Genomic DNA, 24801 nt, shown 5'->3' with positions numbered 1-24801 from the left:
GCTTAACTGTGTTCTTGCTCATGGGAGTGTTTAAAATAGGGCCTAGCATATAATAAATACTAAATAAGTGTTTACTTTTACAATCATCCAGTGCTACGATACATTCAAGTTGCTGAAAGAATGAACATGAATAAAATAAAAAATTGACAACTGTGCTTTTCTAGGAGGTAAGCTAAAGTGTATATAAAGGGTTTGGACAAAGGAAATCAAGGGCATAACATTGAACAAGAAAGAGGAGGATGACAAATGTCCCCAAATGGACACAAAGACCCAAAGGGCCCATGTAGATAGATTGTTAGTAATCTCAACAGCCTTGCAGCTTTTGATAGAAAATTAACATTTATGGCAATTCAATTTTTTAAACATGAGGCTGTTTCACTCTTTTTTTTTAAATTTCTGTTGTTTTATTTAGACAATTAAATTTAACACGGTGATATTGGTCAATCAGAGTACATGAATTTAGAGAAAACATCTCCACATACTTTGGACAGTCGATTATGTTGTATACCCATCACCCAAAGTCAAATCATCCTCTGTTCACTCTATATTTTGTTTCTCTTTAAGCCCCTCCCCTTCCCCCATACCCCTCCCTCTCAACTTTTCCCTTCCCCCTGGTAAATACTGTGCCCTATCTATGTCCATGAGTCTCAATTTTGTGTCCCACCTATGTATGGAATCATACAGTTCTTAGCTTTATCTGATTTACGTATTTCACTCAGTAAAATGTTGCATTGTTCACAGTGCCCAAGACATGGAAACAGACAAAATGCCCTTCAATAGAGGACTGAATAAAGAAGATGTGATACATATATAGTATGGAATACTACTCAGCCATAAGAAATGATGACATAGTATTATTTACGACAACATGGATGGACCTTGATAACATGTTTCACTCTTTTTTATTTAGAAAATTGAACATTTTTTCATGTGGCATTTCTAATTATTACTCAAAGATCAATAACTCTGATTTAAAAATTTATATATTGACTTGTAGAAATTTCATAAAGGACATAGTCCTAAAAAATGTAAACATTTATTTTTTTTTATTATTGTATATATCCTACTGCCACTCATGTCCCTTACCATGATTAATAATGACAATAAAGTAACAATATAGGGTACAGATCTTGAGTGCTTGCTTTCTTGGCACCTGGCACTGTTTTCAGCTTTAAATATTGTGCACAAACTAATTCATTTACTTCTCAAAACCATATGAACATGTGGTTTTGTTACCTTATTTTATAGATGAAGAAACTGAGGCATAGAGAGATTAAGTAAATTGTTCAAGGTCACCCTGTTGGTAGATGGCTATGATCTGGCACAGGTAGCGAGGCTATAGAATAGAATCACTTAACCAACATCTAACAAATCCTCATAGCCTGTAAACAGAAAAGACTATTTTCCCCCCAAAAGGAATCTATTTATCTATTTTTGATGCATATACCTCAGCCTTTGGTGCATGGACTTTTCCATGATCAGTAAACAGATTCCTCGTGAATAAATCATTGTGAACAGCCCCTTCCCAAATTTACTACTGGAGCTTCAGTGACCTGCTTGGTGACCTGGAACTTTGGTGTCAAAAGTACTTGCTGATCTTTAACCATGCATATCTCATAGATTCCCAGGATCATAAAGGGGCTTTATTTTCTGCCTTGATAGATTTATAGATTTATTTATTATAAATTACTCACTGGAGAGAGACATTTCATTGTAAAACACCCCCTGGTATTGATTCAGTAAAAGGAGGGTGTCATCATTAAACAAATCTTCCCTGATACCCATGCTATTAAAACTAATTGACCATGTCTCTTCCTTGAGGTGAGATGTGCATCTCATGTGCTTACTAGGGAAGGTTTCATCTGACATTTCTACCCATACACACAGCACCTCAGGATGATACCTCCTACTCAAGTCCTCATGAAGGCTTCTCCCCATCTTTAGACAAAAGGAAAATTATCAAGAATTTTAAAAATAACTCCAACTTCTAAAATTATTTCTGTGTAATAGGCAAATTCTCTATTTAAATTTTATAATTATCTAACCTACTAGAAATCTAAATTTTAACAAAGAAATGCCAGCATTTTACTTACAGTGTTTTCTATGAAACATTTTAGATTTTTTTCAATGTTGTTAGCTTTTTTCATTGGTTGTATTCTTTCATTTGATTAATAGCTTAGAGGAGGGGTTGGGGTCCACCTTTTTCTTGATTCCTTCTTCAGACAATTATTCCCAACTCACCTATTTAAAATAAGCTAGCAATACCTATGATGCATTGGGCTAATGCTCTATAACCTAACCCTTCTTTTCCTCTTTATAAGGTATTAACTCATGATTTTCTCTACCATCTCCGGACATGTCAGTAGCCACATCACTGACTAACCCAGTCCTCAGACTTCTGTAATTCTTGATTGGTTTATCTCTACTTCAGCCACAGTTCCAAAGTCACACGCTGGACACTGTCAACATCAGAAATTCTCTACTCCAGATCACTGAAAAAGGATGGGATTTTCTGATAAGATTTTCTCATTATTCCTGCTTGAGAGCTCAACAATCCCTACTGTGACTTTTCCCTTGACTTCTTGGGGACTCTCTTCTTTTTATCAATCAAGTCCCCTCCTCCTCTGACTTTTATTCACATTTAAAAGATAAGGATCCATCGCCTATCATTTCATGAACAGCATAAGCTTTTTTATAGTATCAATTTAGCAAAACTTTAACCCTGGGTGAACAAAAACATTCACCTACACTATTATCTTGCAGCTGATTAGTGCTCCAGAGAGCTAGGCATTTCTATAGATTGATACCACTGTTCATCTGTGAGTCCCAATCTCAAATGCCCCTTAATCAGCACAGTTCTCACAGTAGTTGGTCTTTAATGGCATTTAAAAGACTTCTCCTTTTCGAACTCTCTTGTGTTGGCATTGGCAGAGGCATGTTTCCCACTTTTTCTTATACCCTGGCCATTTCTCTTGTCCTCTTTTCATTTCAATCTTTTCTACCTGGTTCTTAATTGATGCCCATGGCTTCAAGGACTGTTTCTAGGACAGTGATTTCTAGTTGAGTCCTCTGAATTCTATACCTCTGTCTAACTGGCCACACAGCTTTACTTGACTATCTCAAGGATACCTAAACTCTGCATACCTAGAATTGAGCCCATGACCTTCTGTCCAAACATTGCCATTTTTTTCCAGTGCTTCCTTTTAGGGAAAAATGACATAATGATACGGAAATTTATATTCACAATTTGTTATGATAGAGACTTGAGTTAGCTTTAAGGACCAATTCTCTTCCAAGTTTCATTTCAGTAAGACGGCTTCTCAACTGTTATTGTAGGTTATTCTGGGCAGTTGAATAAAAGAAATTTTATTTTCCCATAATCTATTGCTGCAATGTTGGTTAAAAAAAAACAACTTTGCGGCTTGTATCATCAGAAAAATTAGTGGTTTGAAGTCATGCAGTGATGTAAATATAGGGCATCTAAATTTGGGATGAAATTCTTAAAATGTAAATGTTTATAATTGGAAAATACAAGAGGATGTTTTAAAAAGTATCCACCATGCTGTTTTAAAATAATTTGCTTAAAAATAATTTTTAATGACATTGAAGGAAACTAAGAGCTGTTGTTATTTTGGGTGTTACATTTTGGATCTCCTGAGCGGAATCATATTAGTAACATAATCCCCACCATTCAGATTAAAGATATCCCATTAATTTTAAATAAAAAAACCTGCCTGTGGATTGCCTTAAAAAATACTTTAGCATTTTATACCTCCCTTTAAAGTACTGACATAGACAAAAGTGTGAGGTCGCTCCTAAGACTCTTCCTCACATGCAAAGTGAAAGGGAAATGGAACCCTGATGAGGATCAGCCTCATTTGCCCACTTTCAGCTTAATAAGGTGCTTTTGCACGGATGCTTGTGGCTCTCAGGTGCCGCACTGGGTTCTCATGAGTGCTCACACCCATCCTCTCTGCACTTGAGAACCGAACCAAGACAATCCCTTTGGGCAGGAAAATACTTTTTTTTAAAATGAGTCCCCTGAAGGATTTTATATAAGTAAATACTTAATGACATAACAATGAAATGCATGGGGGAAAAAATGTTTACATGGTTATTCCTGATCGTGCTCACGTTCACGTCCTGTGTGTCGAATCATGAGCAGAACTAAAAGAGCATTTCTTCATGTGTGTGTGTGCGTGTGCGTGTGCAGGCGTCCAGGCCAGTCACATTTTAATTCCGTGCTGGGTGCTGCAGCCCACGCTATGTTTTTAGTTAGTGCTGGCCTATTAAGCTGCTAATTCATCCACTGGAGTGAAGCCTGCGGAAACGCAGCCCCCCGAATAATAGAGCTGTGATCCGTGACCGCCTCCCATGGAAGAGCATCGTGTCCACTGCAACGAAGAGGGACAGACTGCTGGTTGCTAGGTGCCCAAATGCAGCTCGCCTCTTTAGGAAGTGATACAGTTTTGTCTCCCCGCTAAGATGACAAAACTGTAATTAGAGATTAATCAAGAGCTACATTAGTGCCACCGTGTCCTGCAGCCTGACTTTTGTTGCCCACCAGCTGTTAAGTGCATCTGCCTGTGTCTACCCATTCTCTGGAGATCTAGAAATGTACTGTCATATTTGCAGGCACCGCTGACGTGCAAGTGGTCAAATCATAAAGAAAACTAACTCAGGAGAGGACGCAGGTCATTAACTACGCAGTCTTTATTTACTTTTTAAATGAGGCTTCATTAAAATGATGGAGCGCTGTATTACATCACCAGCTAATTCTTGTTGTTCTTGGATTTTGTTATTTTTTTTTTCATTAAAACATTTCCACCCACGATCCTGTGATTTATAATGAATACAGAAAGATCAGTTCACATATTGGAAGCCAGACAAATCCATGCTGGCCGGAAAGGAAGCTTGGATCTTGTGATTACTCTGGGAGCTGGGATGGTGATCTATGTGATGTCACTGGAAGACCTATGTGAGCATGGCTCTTTGGGGAAAAATAATGTTGGGACTTATTATGAAATTCATCTTTAATTTTCACTTGCTATTCCTTTAGAATTTTTGCTCTATGTGCTTTGGGGCAAATTATTCTTTCTTCTCTATTTACATACATTATAGTTTGTTTTTGTTTTTTTACTGCTGCAGCATAAGGACCTATTAAACACAACTACTTATGTTTGTAGAAAGCCCGGTCAGTACTTGTGGATAACGGCTTCCTTCCAGTTGATCGCTGCTATCACAAGTATAGCATCAAAATTAAGGCTACTGAAATACTTTTTTTAGCATAAATGATAAAGTTATGAATAATACTACATAACGAATGTCTTAGCACTTTTCTCTTTATGTGGTTATCTTAAACCTCAAATCGAAATTAAATATAAATGTGCTTTTGTTGTTTTAGTTCTTGCATAAAAGGTAAAATACTTGCAAATGAAATCAATGGAAAGCTAAATCCCTATAAGTACACTTTATAAAACTATGTACACGTCAGGTGCACAGACACACTACAAGCACGCTTGTGTGTGTATTACTCCTTACTTAAAACTCCGCTGTGATTCCTTTTGGATTCTTGAGCTTACAGCAGAATTTTGGAGCTGTTGTAATTCAGTCTAACACTAAATCTGTTAATACAAAACTGTTGCCGTTAGAACTTGCATATCAGTCTCTACGCATTATTAAACTAAAAGCTATTTTACAATGAATTGGAAGTTTGTGCTCAAATACATATATAACTACATACATATAAAATAATCTTAGACAGCCAACTCATTAATTTTGGACTCCAAAGGAAAAATGTAATTTTCTCAGAGTACTTGATACTTTATTTACTCTTCTTCCCTAAAAGCAAGGAAGAAAAAAAAATGGGCTGTGATTGCCATTGTTTCTAAAAAAAAAAAAAGTATAATGCACACATATATGTATACATAGATACATATATTTCTAGACATTCATATAAAAATGTGTCAGTCATTAGAATTATAATAAAAAGGAATTATAACATTGTTCTAAAGCATGTCAAGTTTTTTTTGGAATAAGTTTGTGGGGGTTTTGTGTGTGTTTTTCTTTTCAGTCTAATGTGACAAATTTCTGTATATTTAACCACTATTGTTCATTGAGAAGGAAAAGGTAGAATAGAAGAAATAAATATAGGAAGAATTTCTGCCTCTGTTATACAAAGAGCCCCAGGGGCTGTGCGGGAGACCACTGAGGTCCCAGCCAGCTCACTGTACTTCCTTTGCAGCTGAGGGAGGTCTCAGGGTGCTACAGCAAACCCAGAAATGGCAGGAGATAAAAATGGCCATTAAAGATTCCTAAATCAGATTTCTGCTGATAATAACACAGTATTATAATATTGTATAATTTTCAAAGAATATGGAATTTTGGTGGAAGTCAGATAAGTGTATTTTGGAAGTACCAGAGACTTCATTAACAATTTTTTAATAATTCACTTAGCTAACATAGAAAGCATTGTTTTTGAATTAAAAGAAGACAATGTTCTTCTTATGTGTATAATCATAGGTATTGTAAAATTATTATTCATAACAATGTACACCTCATATGACTTAAAATTTTAATCACACTGCTATAGTCTATCAGTAAATATAATTTTAAAATGCAGAGAATTATAAAATAGAAATGACATTATGCTTTTGCCACTAATCACTAGACTTGGTTTCACTGTTGTTATTTGTTCTCTAGGTTATTTAAGAAACATTAACAAGGACAACAACAAAACTTGTTATTTTTCTCTTAGGAAGAAGCCTTAAATATTAGATATTAGAAAATGTTTATAAGCCTTGAATCATCAGATTCCAATAATTTAGGGTAGACTGAGGTAGAATATCCTATTCAAATTTGATGCCCTAAGTACTTTGTTGATGTATTTATCAGTATGTGTTAGATACAAAGTACATTGATTAGCACTCTATAAGCTATGCACATAAATGACTGCTCTGACTGCATGGATAAGACTAAATTCATCAGGGTAACATATCTGCTGGGATTGAGTGCTGTTCTGCTATGTTTTTGTTTTATGATCTCAGACAAATTATTTGTGCCTCAGTTTCCCCATCTGAAAAAAATGGAGAAATTAAAATCTACCGCACAGAGGGCTTTGAGGTTTATATTTGAAACCTAAAGTGCTTACGGTGCTTACTGCTTTAATATTCATTTTAGGAAGTCAGGCAAATACAAAAATGTATGAAGAGAAGCTGAGATGTATTCTCACCACCACTCCATAACTAGATCTCTGTTAATATTCTGATTGGATTTATATTCAGAATATACTCACACAACTATAGAGTGTAAATATTTACATTTAAAGTATGCAATTAGACTGTTTGCATTCTGATTTTTTCTTTGTCCCTTTTAATATACTTTGAGCACTTTAAATGTGATACATTTGAAAATAACTTTATTGAATTTATAATAATTTAATTAATGGATATATTATCTACTTACATATTCCACAACTATTGATAATTAGATAGCTTTCAGATATTGTCACATGAGCACCGCAATGAAAATCCTTCTACACATACCTTTGTTCTCCATCTCCTTTAGACAGAGGTCTAAACCAACTAATATTGAAAAAAAGACAATGAAAAAAGGGAAAGGTTTATTTTTCAAATGGCTTTCCCAAAATGCTATGCCAGTTTCTAGTTCTGTAGGTGCTTGATAAAGATCCTTGTCCCACTAAAGCAGTCTTTGTATCTGGAATTCTTTCCATATTTGCCAATTTTATGAAGGTTAATAAAAATTGTTACAAGTTATGTTACTTAATTACTGGTGCAGTGAAACTTATTTACATATTGAGTGTCCATTTGTATCTCTCTCTAAAGTATCTAAATGACTTGGGCCATTTTTTTTTTCTATTGGGCCATTTTCTCTTGACTTGCAAGTGATCTTTGTGTAATACTATTTGTCACAAACATTTCATTTTGTTATTTGTCTTCTACTTTTGTTCATGAAATTACTGATGTATGACATTAAACATATTTATTTACATCTATACATCTTTGCCACAGGAATTCCTCAGACTCGATCCATGTAGACATTCATCTCTCATTGCTAAATATACGGATATTGTTATTTCTCCTAGATCTCCTGAATGATTTTAATATTTACATCTATGCTCTAGCATATTTGAGCATTATTTCTACCTAAGATATGTGATATAATCTACTTTTTCTTTCTTAACAAGTAAATCCAATATTTGTAAAATCATTTAGAGAGTAACCTTTTATTTCTCCACTGACTTGGTATTTAACATTCTTTCCTGGCAAAGTCTTATATTTGCTGGAATTGATATCTGAGTTATAAATCCTCCATTGAGCTTCATAATGCTTACAATACGACCATCCTGTTTAGATATTTGTTATTAAATCTTAAGTACTTTAGAATCATTAATAATATTTTTCTAAAATGATTTCCAGCTATTGGATTCCGTTTAGTCTCCCACATGACTGTTGTCAGTTCCCCTTAGTGTTTGGAATTATGTTGAAACAAAAAAACGTAACTTGGAAAAAATAGGCTTCCTTACAAAACCCTATCTTTCCATCAAACAAGATGGTATGCTTATCTCTCCCTAGAGTCATTTTCTTTATGTCACTCACTCTTATTTTTAATATATTTTATAAGAACTTTCTATGTGGTTAGAACTTTGATAATTATCATTTTAAATTTTGTAATGACACTATCAGGTGGCTATTATTATAACTATTATTGGAATGAAGAAATTGGAATTTAGGGAGGGTAAGTAACTCATGCAGTGTCCCATTCCAGTGAGTGGCAGAGGCCAATTCTGTCAAACACTAAGCCCACAGGTTCACCTAGTGTACCTTTCACTACTCCGTTACTGTAGGTAATAACTTGTGAAGGAATTCTGACCCTCCCAAATACTACTCTATACAATAGAATGCTGACTGCGTGAGCCAGTGTAACATTTTAATAGTCCTTCATACTTGCCTTTCTGTATAAAAAGTGAAGAGTTTTCTAAAACATCATTATCATATCAGTAATTATTTGTGGCTCATTATTTTAATCACTTTTTTTTATGCCAAGATTATTCCACTTGAATTTAGTGCAAGATTTAAAATATTTTTAAAAAGGCCCACAAGAAAGAAAGAAGGTAACAAACCTGCATTTTCAATCCCTATTAATTGAGAAGGCTTTTGTGCAAGAGTTCTCACATTTCCTGCAGTTCTCCCTACCCATGGGATGCAAGATTCTGTAGAAAGTTAATTCCCCACCACAGACTTGGCAAAACTCCACGATAGCTGCGTGATGACATAGGCTGTAAGGGGGACCCTTGTCCGGAACATGTAGCTTCCTGCTGTGCAGGTGGCTTTTGGTGATGTAATCACCTCAGTCAGGGTTTCAGATTTCATTTGGGTACATTTTACCCTGCAAACTTCTCTGGTCTCCAAATACACAGCATTTATAACATGCTGCCCAGTTCCTGGATAATCTCTGACTATCATTCTTCAAGTATAAAAATGGAGTACAGTTCAGGGTAGAGCAACCATAATAACACACAATGCCACCTTTGCTCTTTTGGTGATATAACTATACCAAGAACTATAACCCAGTTGAGTTTTCCAACTTGAATATGAACTCCCAAGTACTTTCTTTTATGCATAATTGAAAACAAGAGTGAATCTAGAAGCAATGCATTCATTCAGACATGCGATGCCATTTAATAGAGCAACTATCTTCTGCATCACCTGTGTTCTATGCTCAACTTCTCCACTCATGTCGCAACTAGTAGCATTCTAGAATTTTACTTTGTGTCACTGAAATCCCAGTGGTATGTGACTTGTGTCTGAATCCTTGTATATATTTCTGAAGTGGTTTCAATTCTTATATTTGAATCATGACATGGAGCTGCATGTTTTGTTCTGGTGTTTTTTTTTTCACTTTTTGTCACAAAGGAAAAGTGGTATCTATGGCAACAAAAAAAAGTTGGAAGTGTGGCTCCTGACAGGATTTTCATGTGACAGAAATGACAGCCATCTTTGTTAAGTAATACTATGTTAAGATGCTCTCTTTTGTGTCAGATATCCAAAATTGAGGAATGACAACTTTACAGAAAAAGATAGCTCATCAATTAAATTGTAGGGTAGAGAGTCTTCAGACAGAGCTCTGCTGACCTAACTTGTGGTTCGGTGCTTGGTTTATAGAGCAGCGTGGACTCATGTTCCAAATCATGATGAGTTAATTAAAAGATGTCAGCACTGAGCCTGGACTGAATATGATTCTCAGAAAAGTGACTAAAATTGCACATGTGGGTCACTTGGGTTTCCTTCTCATTCAATGTATCATAAAAATAATAAAGTTCAAGTCATTCAAAAGTTGTGGTTAGCAAAATTCAATTAATATTTGAGATGGCTTCTTTTTCTTCCCTTTTTACTAAAATGAGAGACTATGTCTGTTGTCTTCCTAAATTCCCCCAGCACATACACACACACACAGACTACATTTTTAATGGCTTTCCCCCCCATAAATCATGGTCAAATGCACATAACATAAAAGTTACTATTTGTGTGTGTTCTCTTTGGTGACACTGATCCATTCACGCTGCTGTGGCACCATCACCCCTTCCCCTCCGTAGAACTCTTTTCATCTTGAAACTCCCTCTTTCTCATGTTCCTGCCCCTGGAAACAACCATTCTACTTTCCGTTTCTATAAATTTTACTAGGCTAGGTACCTCTCACATGGAGTTGCATTGCATTGGTATTTTTGTGTCTTATTTCACTCAGCCGAAGGTCCTCACTGTTCATCTGTTTGTGACATGTGTCACAATTTCCTGTCTTTTTTAGGCTGAGCAATGTTCCCGTTGTCAGTTTTTGCCGTATTTTGTGTGCCCACTCTCCTGTCAAAGGGTACTTGGGTTGCTTTCACCATTTAGCCTGTTGCCAGTAATGCCGCTGCTGTCAGCGTGGGTGTAAAAAAAGTTCTTAAAATCCCTCCTTTTAACTCTTTCGATTATAGACCCAGAGTGGAGTTGCTGGGTCACCTGGTAAAATCCCGTTTTTAATGTTTCAGGGATGCCATGCAGTTATCCATGTGACAGTTCTGCCAACAGTACACCAATATTCCGATTTCTCCGCATGCTCACGAACGCTTGTTATTTTCTGTATGTACCAATCTTTGAAGTGTTGTAGTATTAGGATGCTGTAAGGAAAGAATATGTGACCTCTGGATTCAAAGGGTCTCGATTCAAAATCCAGATCTTGACTTTACGCTATGACACGAGATTGCATTTAATTCCCTGAAACTTCTGCTCTGGTGTCTGCAAACAAGGATACTAATAGTACAAGTGCGTGGGATATATTTTTGTGAGGGGCCAATGAGACGTGGCATGTAAAATGCTTGATGTAATAACTGTTGTTTATTTAGCCTTTGGTGCAGGTTATCTATAATGGTTATTCATTCTCTAACAACACAATTAGCTGATACAATTATTTTAAAGAGGAATTACAGAGAAATTAAGTTAGAAGCCTAATGCCATGGAGCTAATAAATGGACAGAAAGAAGATTCAGACTCAAAGGCCAAGTCCTCGGTCCGCTGTGTCACTCTGTCTCAGTTCTGCAAGTAAATTCAAAGGAAGCCTCATAGTTCAAATTGCTGTCGCAGAGTCCCATCAATGGGGGTGGGAGGGGGGTGGTCTTAAACAACAAATGTCCATTTCTCACAGTTCTGCAGTCTGCAAGTGCAAGCTCAGGGTGCCTATGTGACTGAGTTCTTCATGAAGGCTTTCTCTCTGGTTCACAGTGGCCATCTTCTCACTGCATCCTCACATAGCATGGGGGGAGGGGGGAGGACAGGGAGGAGAAGGAAGAAGAGAGGGGGGAGAGAGAGAAGGACTTGTTCTCTTCCTCATTGGAGAAGGGTGCTAGATCCCACCTTGGGCTAACTATCTCAGAAACTCTCCATCTCCAAATGCTGTTGCATTTGGGCTGCGCTATATGAGTTTCAAGGGGCACACACATTCAGTTCATAGCAGAAGGCGACTACTGCATAGAGCTCTCGGTTCCACACAACAGAAAACCAGAGAGAACAGTTGTGCAAACGCCAAGGGTTCTGAACTACAGTAGCTTTGAAAAGATACTAAACTTGGTTATGACATAACTACATGAAAAATGAGAATAATTATATCTATGGAATTGTAAAGATTCAAAAAATAATACACACAAAATAATCAGGGCAACACCTGTCATATAATAAGCTCAAAACAAATGTTAGTTATCACAATCGTAATTATGAATGCTTTGTAATGGTATATTTCTCTCAGTCGAGACTTCTATCTCGATAGGTTGGATCATAGCATTTGGGAGATTCTGATTCTTTAAATGGACAATAATAATTTTACCAAGAAAATAAGTGGCTGTAGTTTTGCATTCACACTATTACTATTATACTCCATAGTACAACTGTACTATATAGTACTACTATACTACCCTACTACACTATTACTACTCTGTCACTACTATTTACTTAATGGTGAGAGCAACTCACTACACACAAAGGGAAAGGCAGTGTTTCTGAGGGAGGCAGCTCAGATGGGCACCGCTGAGAGGAAGGAAAGTGGTCAGACCCTGGAGCCACCCCTGCCCACTGTGCGTCTTGTCCTGTCCTGCCCTGCCCGGGGCTAAGCCCAGGCTCCACAGAGGATACCAATGGTGCTTTCTCGAGGGTAAAAGTGGGAGAAGCAGAAAGTTTGACCCGTGCATTAACTTGAAATTTTCTGGAAGTATAAACACATGTCTTTTCTACCTATGCATTTTAAGAGTTATAAGTGATATCATTGAGTTGTTATATGTGATGTACATGTCACATAAATTCAGGAACTATGAATTCAGGAAATAGGTCAACTTCTCAAGGAATGCTCATGGCTGAGGTCTGTACTTTAGAAGTACCTTTTCTATTGAACAAAATATATCTGAGTAAAGCAGAAAGCCTCTGTCAGCTGCCCCTTTAAACATCTAGAAGCTATGCTATGCTTCAGATAGTTCTATTCTAAAGAAAATGGATTGAAAATGCCTTTACTAATAGAAACATTTTACATAAAAAATCATTTCAAGTAATAGGCTAAGATGCAGAATTTAATATTAGCCCATTGAACTCCACCAATACATAATAGATACTTGGATAGATTTTCCAGAATATTAAATAGACAGACTCAACACATGTAAAAAAAGTGAATATAAATTTTACATATTTAGCCATACTACCAAAGGTAAAACTTAAAGATACACATTTTATAACTGATTAAGTTATTTCTGTATTTAACAAAGTGTCAAATTCTATGTCGAAATTTCACAACATAACCACACTTAAATACAAAGTATTTTCCTAATATGCAGAGGCTGTTCACTACTTGATAAGAAGACAGAACATTGAACACTAAAAACACAAGTATTTTAAATATTCACTGAAAATTAGTGAAAATTGTATTCAGCATCCTATGTTTGGGCATTTTATTTCAATAACCACAAGACTTCCACACTTTCTGAGTTCTTGGCCATTCATATAGAATTCTGCTAGGAAGGATGAAAAACTCAAAACAAAATTTTAAAAAGTGATTTTTAAAATAGGAAAATATCCACTGGGCTGTGGAAGAACACTTATACAGTTGCAACTTCAGCAGTCACTTGGGATCAAAGGCTAAATCCAAAGGCAGCTGCACAGCCCAGATGACCAATTTTGTTCTTCCCAATTACCTTGATTGTAGATGATCTGATTTGGACTGTTGCGTATGTGAGTGTGTGTATCTAATCTTTTGTAAGGGTTGATGCCTTTGGTGGCTGAATTAGGTCAAAATAGAAAAGACAAAATAGCTCATAGTAAGAAACATTACCAAGATTTTAAACCCTCCATTGCACTCTATTTCCCCAAACCCAGAGCTTTGATGAAAATTGTTTATTGCATGGCTAAGTCCTTATCCGGAAGACATCTTCAAGGCTTTGAAGATTTCGCCATAGTCTTAGAAATAAAAAATTGAGCAAATTGCAGTGCTTTTCTGTAATTTTGTAAAACAGGGTGTTTCAAGATAAATTATACCAGTGGACTGTATCTGTCTTGTACCACAAAACACATGTAAAATACCTGTAATTTAGTCATTTTGAGGCATGCATGAAATAGGTGGTAAACACAAACACAGACATCCTAGTTTGCAGACATGCAGACTTCACAAGTTAGTAAGATTTCAGGCTTACTAAATATCAAAGATGAAATCTGTATGGCACACCGAACTACTGAAAATTGCCTTCAAATTTAAGGTGCAATTTATTTCAAATGGGGTAAAGTTGTAGCTGGAAGATTGAAGCAGACAGAGCCATACTTACCCTTATTATATTATGCTTACAACACAAACCTGTACACACAGACATGCAAACAATATATGCCCCGGGTTATGTTTGTTACTATTTCATTTTTAATGGCTTGACAGTTTTAATATTTAGTTTATGTCAAACACCTTCATTTTTTAACATATTGGCCTTCACAACTTTCTGATTTTGTTTTTCTCAAGATTTTTGGGGGTGCTTGGAAATTTTTACTTCGAATAAAATTGGGTTTATGACATTAAGTTATAAGGCCAACCTTGTTCCTTGTAGTAAACCAAACTCAATAATAAAATGTCAGTTTACGAATAAAGTAATATATTTTTCTTTCTCAGTGAACTGATATTGACCCTGGTCTCATTTTTCTAAAAAATACATGCAATTCTAGGCAGAAAAGACATGCAAAGAAAATGTGTAAAAGTAATAAAACTGGGGCCCTGGCCGGTTGGCTCAGCGGTAGAGCGTCAGCCTGGCGTGCGGGGGACCCAGGTTCGATTCCCAGCCAAGGCACATAGGAGAAGCGCCCATTTGCTTCTCCACCCCCCCTCCTTCCTCTCTGTCTCTCTCTTCCCCTCCTGCAGCCAAGGCTACATTGGAGCAAAGATGGCCCGGGCGCTGGGGATGGCTCCTTGGCCTCTGCCCCAGGCGCTAGAGTGGCTCTGGTCGTGGCAGAGCGACGCCCCGGAGGGGCAGAGCATCGTCCCCTGGTGGGCAGAGCGTGGCCCCTGGTGGGCGTGCTGGGTGGATCCCGGTAGGACGCATGCGGGAGTCTGTCTGACTGTCTCTCCCCGTTTCCAGCTTCAGAAAAAAAAAAAAGTAATAAAACTGTAACCACAATATTTGGGTTTAACTTATCTTCCCAGACAAGATGTTATTATGCATAGAAGATGAGAACATTGAAGTCAAGAAAATAGTCTTATTTTTTTAATGAACACAGATGAATTTTCCCATGCTCATTGGCATCAGAAATATAAATACTACTGTTTTCCTTACTATATTTCAGCAACAGATACATCTAACCAGGTGGAAAATTCTACAACTGCAGGAAGCACACAGTTTCAAAGAGCAACTCAGCATATATAGAACATTTAACTCGATCTCAGGAAAACACACGTTTCATCTTTTACCTATTCAAAAGACAAACTTAACACGGCCTCTCAGCTGACGGTTGCAAGTATGAGAATGCAAAGTATCAATGTGTTAAGATCACTTGTCCGATTCATGCCAACATAATGAGAGAAATAAGGTAATCGGTAAAACTCACCATTTTGTAGAGGGAAAAGCTGAGAGTACTAATGTGCAGAGGTGTGTTTGAGTTCTTATATACAGGAACAGCGAAGGCTGAAGGTGTGAGTGAGTAGATGTTTGAGTTCTCATGCTCCATTTTATGGCACACTGTCTACGTGTCGCATTCCCATTGGGATCTTAGACACTACAAAGGCTCCGCCTTGTGCTCAGTGACAGGTTTCTTCTGGTTGCCTCAGGAGAGCCTCTCTTGTCCTTCCTTCCATGAGGGCAGCTTCATAACCTGTGATCTGCAGTGTTGGGCAGGGCCTGCCATTCAGATGAGCCACATGCTTAATTTAATGTTGTCACCCTGTTGAAATTCTTGATACTATCCTATGTAAACTTGTATTTGTAAGTTCAATGCAATGGGACAGTGGGCTGTGCCAATGAGCAGATTCGTGCTCACACTACCTGTCTGCCAAACTCCTGTCTCATTATGGGTTTCCTTGACTATTCAGTTGTTTACTACTTTCAGACAAAAAACATCTTGTCTTATCAGTAGCCCACATAGTAATTGGTGCAGGTTTCAGGATAAAATCAGGATCTAATATTTACATATGATCCTGGCTGGTGCCTCAGTGGATAGAGCATTGGCCTGGCATGTATGGACATCCCAGATTTGATTCCTGGTCAGGGCACAGAGGATAACGGACCATCAGCGTCTCCTCCACCCCCTCCTCTTCCTCTTCCCTGCCTACAGCCAGTGTCTTGATTGGTTTGAGCATGGCCCCAGCACTGAGGATGGCTCAGTTGGTCCAAGTGTGTCAGCCTCAGGTGCTGAAAATAGCTTGGTGTTTAATCATCATCCCTAGATGGGTTTTCCAGGTAGATCCCAGTCAGGGTGCATGTGGGAGTTGGCCTCACTATCTTTCCTCCTCTCACCTAAAAAAAGATTACATATGAAATTAACTATCAGAACATTTATGGAAGCTATGGATATAATTCTAAGAGTAACTGTTAAGAATCTTCCTATTAAAATGTAATGGATTGAGGCAAGAATTAAGATATGTGATAAGAAAAGGTGGTTCTATGAGGCCAACATAACCCTCATACCAAAACCAGGCAAGGATGGCACAAAAAAAGAAAACTACAGACCAATATCTCTAATGAATACAGATGCTAAAATACTAAACAAAATACTAGCAAATCGAATACAACAACATATTAAAAAAATAATACATCATGATCAAGTGGGATCCATCCCAGAATCTCAAGGATGGTTCAACATACATAAAACGGTTAACGTAATACACCATATCAACAAAACAAAGAACAAAAACCACATGATCTTATCAATAGACGCAGAAAAGGCTTTCGATAAAATACAACACAATTTTATGTTTAAGACTCTCAACAAAATGGGTATAGAAGGAAAATATCTCAACATGATAAAGACCATATATGATAAACCATCAGCTAACATCATATTAAATAGCACTAAACTGAAGGCTTCCCCCCTTAAATCAGGAACAAGACAGGGTTGTCCACTCTCTCCACTCTTATTTAATGTGGTACTAGAGGTTCTAGCCAGAGCAATCAGACAAGACAAAGAAATAAAAGGCATCCATATCGGAAAAGAAGAAGTAAAGGTATCACTTTTTGCAGATGATATGATCCTATACATCGAAAACCCCAAAGAATCCACAAAAAGACTACTAGAAACAATAAGCCAATACAGTAAGGTCGCAGGATACAAAATTAACATACAGAAGTCAATAGCCTTTCTATATGCCAACAATGAAACAACTGAGAAGGAACTCAAAAGAATAATCCCTTTCACGATTGCAACAAAAAAAATAAAATACTTAGGAATAAACATAACAAAGAATGTAAAGGACTTATATAATGAAAACTATAAACCATTGTTAAGGGAAATCGAAAAAGATATAATGAGATGGAAGAATATACCTTGTTCTTGGCTAGGAAGAATAAATATAATCAAGATGGCTATATTACCCAAAGCAATATACAAATTTAATGCAATTCCCATCAAACTTCCAATGACCTTTTTTAAAGAAATAGAGCAAAAAATCATCAGATTTATATGGAACTACAAAAAACCCCGAATAGTCAAAGCAATCCTAAAGAAAAAGAATGAAGCTGGGGGCATTACAATACCTGACTTCAAACTATATTATAGGGCCACGACAATCAAAACAGCATGGTATTGGCAGAAAAATAGACACTCAGACCAATGGAACAGAATAGAAAGTCCAGAAATAAAACCACATATATATAGTCAAATAATTTTTGATAAAGGGGCCAACAACACACAATGGAGAAAAGAAAGCCTCTTCAATAAATGGTGCTGGGAAAACTGGAAAGCCACATGCAAAAGAATGAAACTGGACTACAGTCTCTCCCCCTGTACAAAAATTAACTCAAAATGGATCAAAGATCTAAACATAAGACCTGAAACAATTAAGTACATAGAAGAAGACATAGGTACTCAACTCATGGACCTGGGTTTTAAAGAGCATTTTATGAATTTGACTCCACAGGCAAGAGAAGTGAAGGCAAAAATTAATGAATGGGACTACATCAGACTAAGAAGTTTTTGTTCAGCAAGAGAAACTGATAACAAAATAAACAGAAAGCCAACTAAATGGGAAATGATATTTTCAAACAACAGCTCAGATAAGGGCCTAATATCCAAAATTTACAAAGAACTCATAAAACTCAACAACAAACAAACAAACAGTCCAATAAAAAAATGGGAAGAGGATATGAATAGACACTTCTCCCAGGAAGAAATACAAATGGCCAACAGATATATGAAAAGATGCTCATCTTCTTTAGCTATTAGAGAAATGCAAATCAAAACGGCAATGAGATACCACCTCACACCTGTTCAATTAGCTGTTATTAGCAAGACAGGTAATAGCAAATGTTGGAGAGGCTGTGGAGAAAAAGGAACCCTCATACACTGTTGGTGGGAATGTAAAGTAGTACAACCATTATGGAAGAAAGTATGGTGGTTCCTCAAAAAACTGCAAATAGAACTACCTTATGACCCAGCAATCCCTCTACTGGGTATATATCCCCAAAACTCAGAAACATTGATACGTAAAGACACATGCAGCCCCATGTTTATTGCAGCATTGTTCACAGTGGCCAGGACATGGAAACAACCAAAAAGCCCATCAATAGATGACTGGATAAAGAAGATGTGGCACATATACACTATGGAATACTACTCAGCCATAAGAAATGATGACATTGGAACATTTACAGCAAAATGGTGGGATCTTGATAACATGATACGAAGCGAAATAAGTAAATCAGAAAAAACCAGGAACTGTATTATTCCATACGTAGGTGGGACATAATAGTGAAACTAAGAGACATTGATAAGAGTGTGGTGGTTACGGGGGGGAGGGGAGAATGGGAGAGGAAAAGGGGGTGGGGAGGGACACAAAGAAAACAAGATAGAAGGTGACAGAGGACAATCTGACTTTGGGTGGTGGGTATGCAACATAATTGAACGACAAGATAACCTGGACTTGTTATCTTTGAATATATATATCCTGATTTATTGATGTCACCCCATTAAAAAAATAAAATTATTTAAAAAAAAAAAAGAAAAGGTGGTTCTTATATTCCAGAGGAGAGAGACAGATGTTATATATATACTGTGCTAAGAGGATATTACAACATATTTAAAATTTGGTGTATTTTCAAAAATTTGGATACTCATCTTAAAAGTTTTTGGAGTCTTAACAATATTTAAATCATGGTCCTTGCTTATCATTCTATTTTTATCTCTTGTCCCAAAATTATTGAATGAGAAGACTTCCTGTCCTTCACTCTTCCACTTACCATTTCTGGGAACATCTCCTCTGAATGCAGGACATACAGAAATGACATCTCCCTGCTGGGTGTGCTGATTCACTGTCCCTAATATGGCATTTTCAGAAGCGTTTTCTCTCACAGATATTTCAGCTTGGCAGACTCAGGGGTCAAAGGGTAAAAGCAGGTTACCTGTGGGTAGAAGCAGATAATGGGCATCTTATTACCCAGACATCTCTCAGTTTAAAGCTGCTATTCTCAAGGATTAGACGGATGACCTCCAGTCACGATTTTGAGTCCATAAATTGAAATGGGTTGTAATACTGTTCGTTGCTCCCATGTGATTATGCATGAAGTTAATGTGTCGTGATTTTCCATCTGAGGTGGTCTCTTCACCTTCCCTCCTCCTCACTCCCCACAAGCCCACCGTTTACAAGTTCCCACGGGGATCCACTAAATTCCGCCAAACTCCTGAATGATCATTAATGAGCACATTTAAGGAAATGGCTTCTATTTCTTTGTTACTTTTAGGATTTAGAATGCTCATTTTATAATATCATTTTGTAGTTAGGCAGTTGGCTGGCTGCTGAGTTGTATAGATGGTCCCCACCTGGTAAATGATAACTGATCATAATAACAAAGTTACAATACTCAGTGTAAGCCGACCTTCCTGTAGTGATAAAACTTTATGCCTTCTATTGTTCTAAGTGCTCAAATGTATTAGTTTATTTGAGAAATGAACAGTGTTTTGGATAAAATAAAACAAATGCATTACAATTAAATAAATCTTTTTAAGTAATTAAAACACAACTAATTTTGCATTAAGTGTACAACAACGTGTGCAGACCTGCCATAGAGCTTTGGAAGAAGAGCCACCACCTGGCTGCCAGAATCAGAAGAGGCTGCGGGAGTTGTTTATGGACTGTGTCCTGTTGGCTGCCACTGTGCTAGGCATCTGGAAAGAGCAGGAGACTGACCTTGGCCTTGGAGAAGTTTAGGAAAGTTTAGGAAACAAGGCTCACCCATAACACTTAACTAGAGACCCAAAGAAGACAACGTATACTTTTAAATTCTTTATAATTTTATTTTTTTTCATTTGAAATTATTCTCATAGGGCTTATTCTATTTATTCCTTTTCTTAACTTTATAAAATGGGTATGATTATTTTATTTAACACCCAAAAACTGGAACTGAAGAATAAAATTTTTTTCATGCTCATTTACATAGCAGAGCCAAGGCAGCTAGGAAATGTAGCCAACACATAGTGCAGACTCACCATGGATCACACACGCAACAAACTGCCCTCTGCTGTAGGCATATTGCCAGGCAACCAGGAAGGAAAGAAGTTAAGTACTTTGTCTAAAGTGGTGCAGCTCTTAGCAGCAGAGCTGACTCTGAACTCAGGCTGAATTACTTGAGAGGTCTTTCTCGTGACCCTCTGCAATTCCCAATGCTGATGTTGTCTAAGTGTAAAATGCAGACACACAGTGGCCTTTCAATTCACCCAGTAAAAGGGGTGACTCTTTGTCTCTGGGAACAAGACTATCAAAATGGAGGAGAGTCTATCCATTCCAAACATTAGAGCAATTCCTAAAACTTTGTCTTGCACCCTGACTTGCGTCGTCCAACAAGCCCTTTCAGCTTAAACATCCTTTCCTCTCAGAAGTCTTCCCTTGTATAACTATTGTACATCAGTTGTCACCATCATGAAGCAAAGCTTCAAATTCCTCTGTCAACATTTAAAATGAAATATCTCTTTACTTTTAAATTAAAATATTGGACTTTATATCAAACCCAAATGAGAGGACTGGACTAAATTTTATCTGGTAATGTGGGTGTTAGGATACTTTGATGATGATTTATGTGAGTAGAGTTTATAAGCAGGTTGCTCTTGCTTATGGAAATATGAAAATCACCAGAATTTTGAAGATCCGTCAACAATATGATTCAAGGTTGACCAGGCTGTGGTGCAGTGAATAGAGTGTCAGACTGGGATGCAGAGGACCCAGGTTCGAAACACCAAGGTCGCCAGCTTGAGCGTGGGCTCATCTGGTTTGAGCAAGGCTCACTGGCTTAAGTAGGGGGTCACTCGGTCTGCTTTAGCCTCCCAGTCAAGGCACATATGAGAAAGCAATCATTGAACAATAGGGGTGCCACAACGAAAAATTGATGCTTCTCATCTCTCTCCCTTCCTGTCTGTCTGTCCCTATCTGTCCTTCTGTCTCTCTCTGTCTCTGTCACACACATAAAACAATATGATTTAAGTTCCCACTTTGAAGATCCACCAACAGTGGTATTTAAGACCTGATTCTGTGGGAAAACATGGTGAACCATAATGGGGATCAGAGGAGTACATGGGTTATTGGGCAAACATCAGGAAAATAAATAATATTGTTAAGTATAATGTATCCTTGTAAGAAATAAATACACTAGCAATATTTACCTTATAGGTTTATTGTGTTTATATTTTTATTAAATGAGATAATTTGATTAAAGTCACTTTTAATTGCTGCTTCATAGCAAGCATATGAAACATGGTGTTCTTATTATACTAATTCTAGACCAAAGTTTTATGATTCTATATAAATATTGTATCTTGCATGACAAGCTTAGTAATTATTCTTGTCCAGAGATATAAGGTCCTAATAACACCAGAAAAAAATAAACATCACATTGAAGTGGAGTCTAGTTCGCAATTTGTGAATTTACAGTGAGAAAGATAACTGTCAAGCCAACTACACTATTTATGTTGCCATGGTCAGCATATGATAACTGAAAGCCAATTTGTTAATATGCCTTCAGCTGTTAAGCCATATTTGGGCAGGACTCAATTGTTATCATAGCCCCTGCAAGTAACACAATAATTACTATTGATGTGTATTTAGTGAAAAAATGAATGAAATGGGTTTAATGTAGCTCAGGTTAAAAAAAAACTGCTGTGAGTTAGATCAGTATTGCATTAAAAAGAAATATCAGTTCAATACCAAGAAAAATTGTTTTAAATTGTATGACATACAGTCAAACATCAAAATATCCTCTTCACTCATTTTGGCAGTTGCTAGAAGAAATTCTTTTTCTTACCTCTCAAGTCTTGTTCTAACTCCTTATCTTCATGTTTCCCCGTTATTCTCCTACTTCTAACTCTCATCCTATTTTCTCCCTTCCTAACCTATCATTTTCTTTGAAAAGTTGCTTTTTATCTACTGTTCACAAAAATTAGGGGATATCTTATTGCTTCATATTTATTTTAAAATATCCCCTAATTTTTGTGAGCAGTGTATTTCTAATAGGAAAGAAGAATCCTAAAATGCTTACTTTCTGTCTCTATTAAATAACCGTTGTGTTCTGCAAATCAAAGAACAATTTGGCCCTGTCCAGGTAGCTCAGTTGGTTAGAGTATTGTCCCAAAATGCCAAGGTTACAGGTCCATCCCTGATCAGGGCATACACAGGAAGCAACCAATGAGTGCTTTTCTCTCTCTCTTCTCTCTCTCTCTCTTTCCCCCCTCCCTTTCTCTCTATCATCTCTCCATCTCTTCCTCTCTCTGTCTCTCAAAAATATCAATCAATTTTAACTTATTTTAAAAAAATCGAAGAACAATTGGTATTGCTTTGTCTCCTAAAAGTCCTCCATAGTCAAGCTGCTGCTTCTCCTTTACTTCTCACGTGTCCTTCTCCATTCTCTTCTCTGCTTCCCCCTCCTCCTCCTCCTCCTCTTCCTCTACCTCTTGTTCTTCCTCCTCTTCCTCCTCCTCCTCGTCCCCCATTCCCCCAGGATGGAGTTGGGTTTGTCCCAGGTGAAAAAGGTCATAGTGTGCAATCCATCTTGCTGGGTGTCATGGAATAATTCAGCCAAAGTAGACGGTGGGGAATTTGAACTCTCAGAGCAGCAGACATACCTGAAATTGGGTTTCCTGCTCCCTGATGTCACTGGAGCAGATTTTCCTGCATGTAAAGAGAAAAAGAACAGCAATGGGATTCTTTTGTAGCATGAGGGAAGTTAGCTACGAATTATCCCTCTTTTTGCAACTGAGTAAAGCAGGGACCTTTAAGTCATACAATTCTCAGGAAGTTCTGGTTTGATTCAATGATTCTTATATTATCTGGCAGTTCTCTGAAACATGAGATCAATACTGCATTCAGTAAACTTACTTATTCATGATGAATGTTATCCCGCAGTAAAAACAAACAAACAAATCAGGGGTTCAATTTCTAACTCAAAAAGGGTTCTGACCTTCCGTTTGACTTTGAGTAACAGTTTTTGCTCTTGCCTATTCCACAGTTGACTGTTGATGTTGTTATAAGAAGAGCAAGTTGAGACTGCATTTGTTTCGGATCCATTAGTGTAGTCATGAGCCCCTCAGTGATGGGAATGTACTCTGAGATATGCGTCGTCAGGTGTTATGTACTGTAGAGAATTGCATGTGCTATGATTTTATACAACGGGAGTGCAGTAGGTCTGTTTACACCAGCATTACCACAAATGTGAGTAATGTGTTGCACTATAATGTTACAATGGCGGTGTCATTAGATGATAGAAATTTTTCACTTGCATTATAATGTGATGGGACCACAATTGTATATATGTGGTCTGTCATTGACCAAAACATCACTATGTGGCATTATGATTGTATTTGAAAGTTTCAAGTATGTTATTTTCTCTGATAGCTCATCCTCTGACAGTCTTCCTGAGGTCATATACATTTTGTTTACATTCACATTTATATATACAAATCTGTGAATGTTTACATGCATGATAATACTTATTTTAATTTTTGTAATTTTCTATATGCTTCAACATTTTTACTTGGATCATCAATTATTCTTATACTTAGAGAAAAGCATTATTCTGACACATGAAATGGAAAGAACCTTTTCATGACATGAGGAACCTTCAGTATAATCCTGTCCCTTTGGAAAGGGCACCCCAGTATAAGGAAAGATTTTAATAAGTATCTCATTAAAGCAACTTATACATTGCCTTCTGTTTGACTGGAGTCCTTAGGGAATACCTGAGCAGAATGATTCTTTTATGTGCACCAGGAGACTCAGACAAGTATGTTCGCACCAGCCTGCTGTGAACTCAGGCATTGGGACCCTCCTGCAACTGTCAGCAGAGAAACAAATGCACCATCTCTGGTGTGGATGATCATTGTGTAGCAGCAAGGGTGGATGCACTTCCACTAAACACAACCAACACTTATGAATGTGAAGAGGACAAGTCAGGGATTTCATATGAGTCCATTGATAGTGTTCCCTACGTACACAACAAAGTATTTCACTTGGAATAGCAACATAGGTGGTGGGAACCATTCGGAAGAGTCAGGAGATGACAGACAGAAGATTTACTGTACTGGTCACCAAGAGAGATGAGGA

Source organism: Saccopteryx bilineata, chromosome 1 (genome assembly GCF_036850765.1).
Source record: "Saccopteryx bilineata isolate mSacBil1 chromosome 1, mSacBil1_pri_phased_curated, whole genome shotgun sequence".
In the NCBI taxonomy this organism is placed as follows: domain Eukaryota; kingdom Metazoa; phylum Chordata; class Mammalia; order Chiroptera; family Emballonuridae; genus Saccopteryx; species Saccopteryx bilineata.
The sequence above is the reverse complement of the archived record's forward strand: the minus strand, read 5'-3'. Positions refer to the sequence as shown.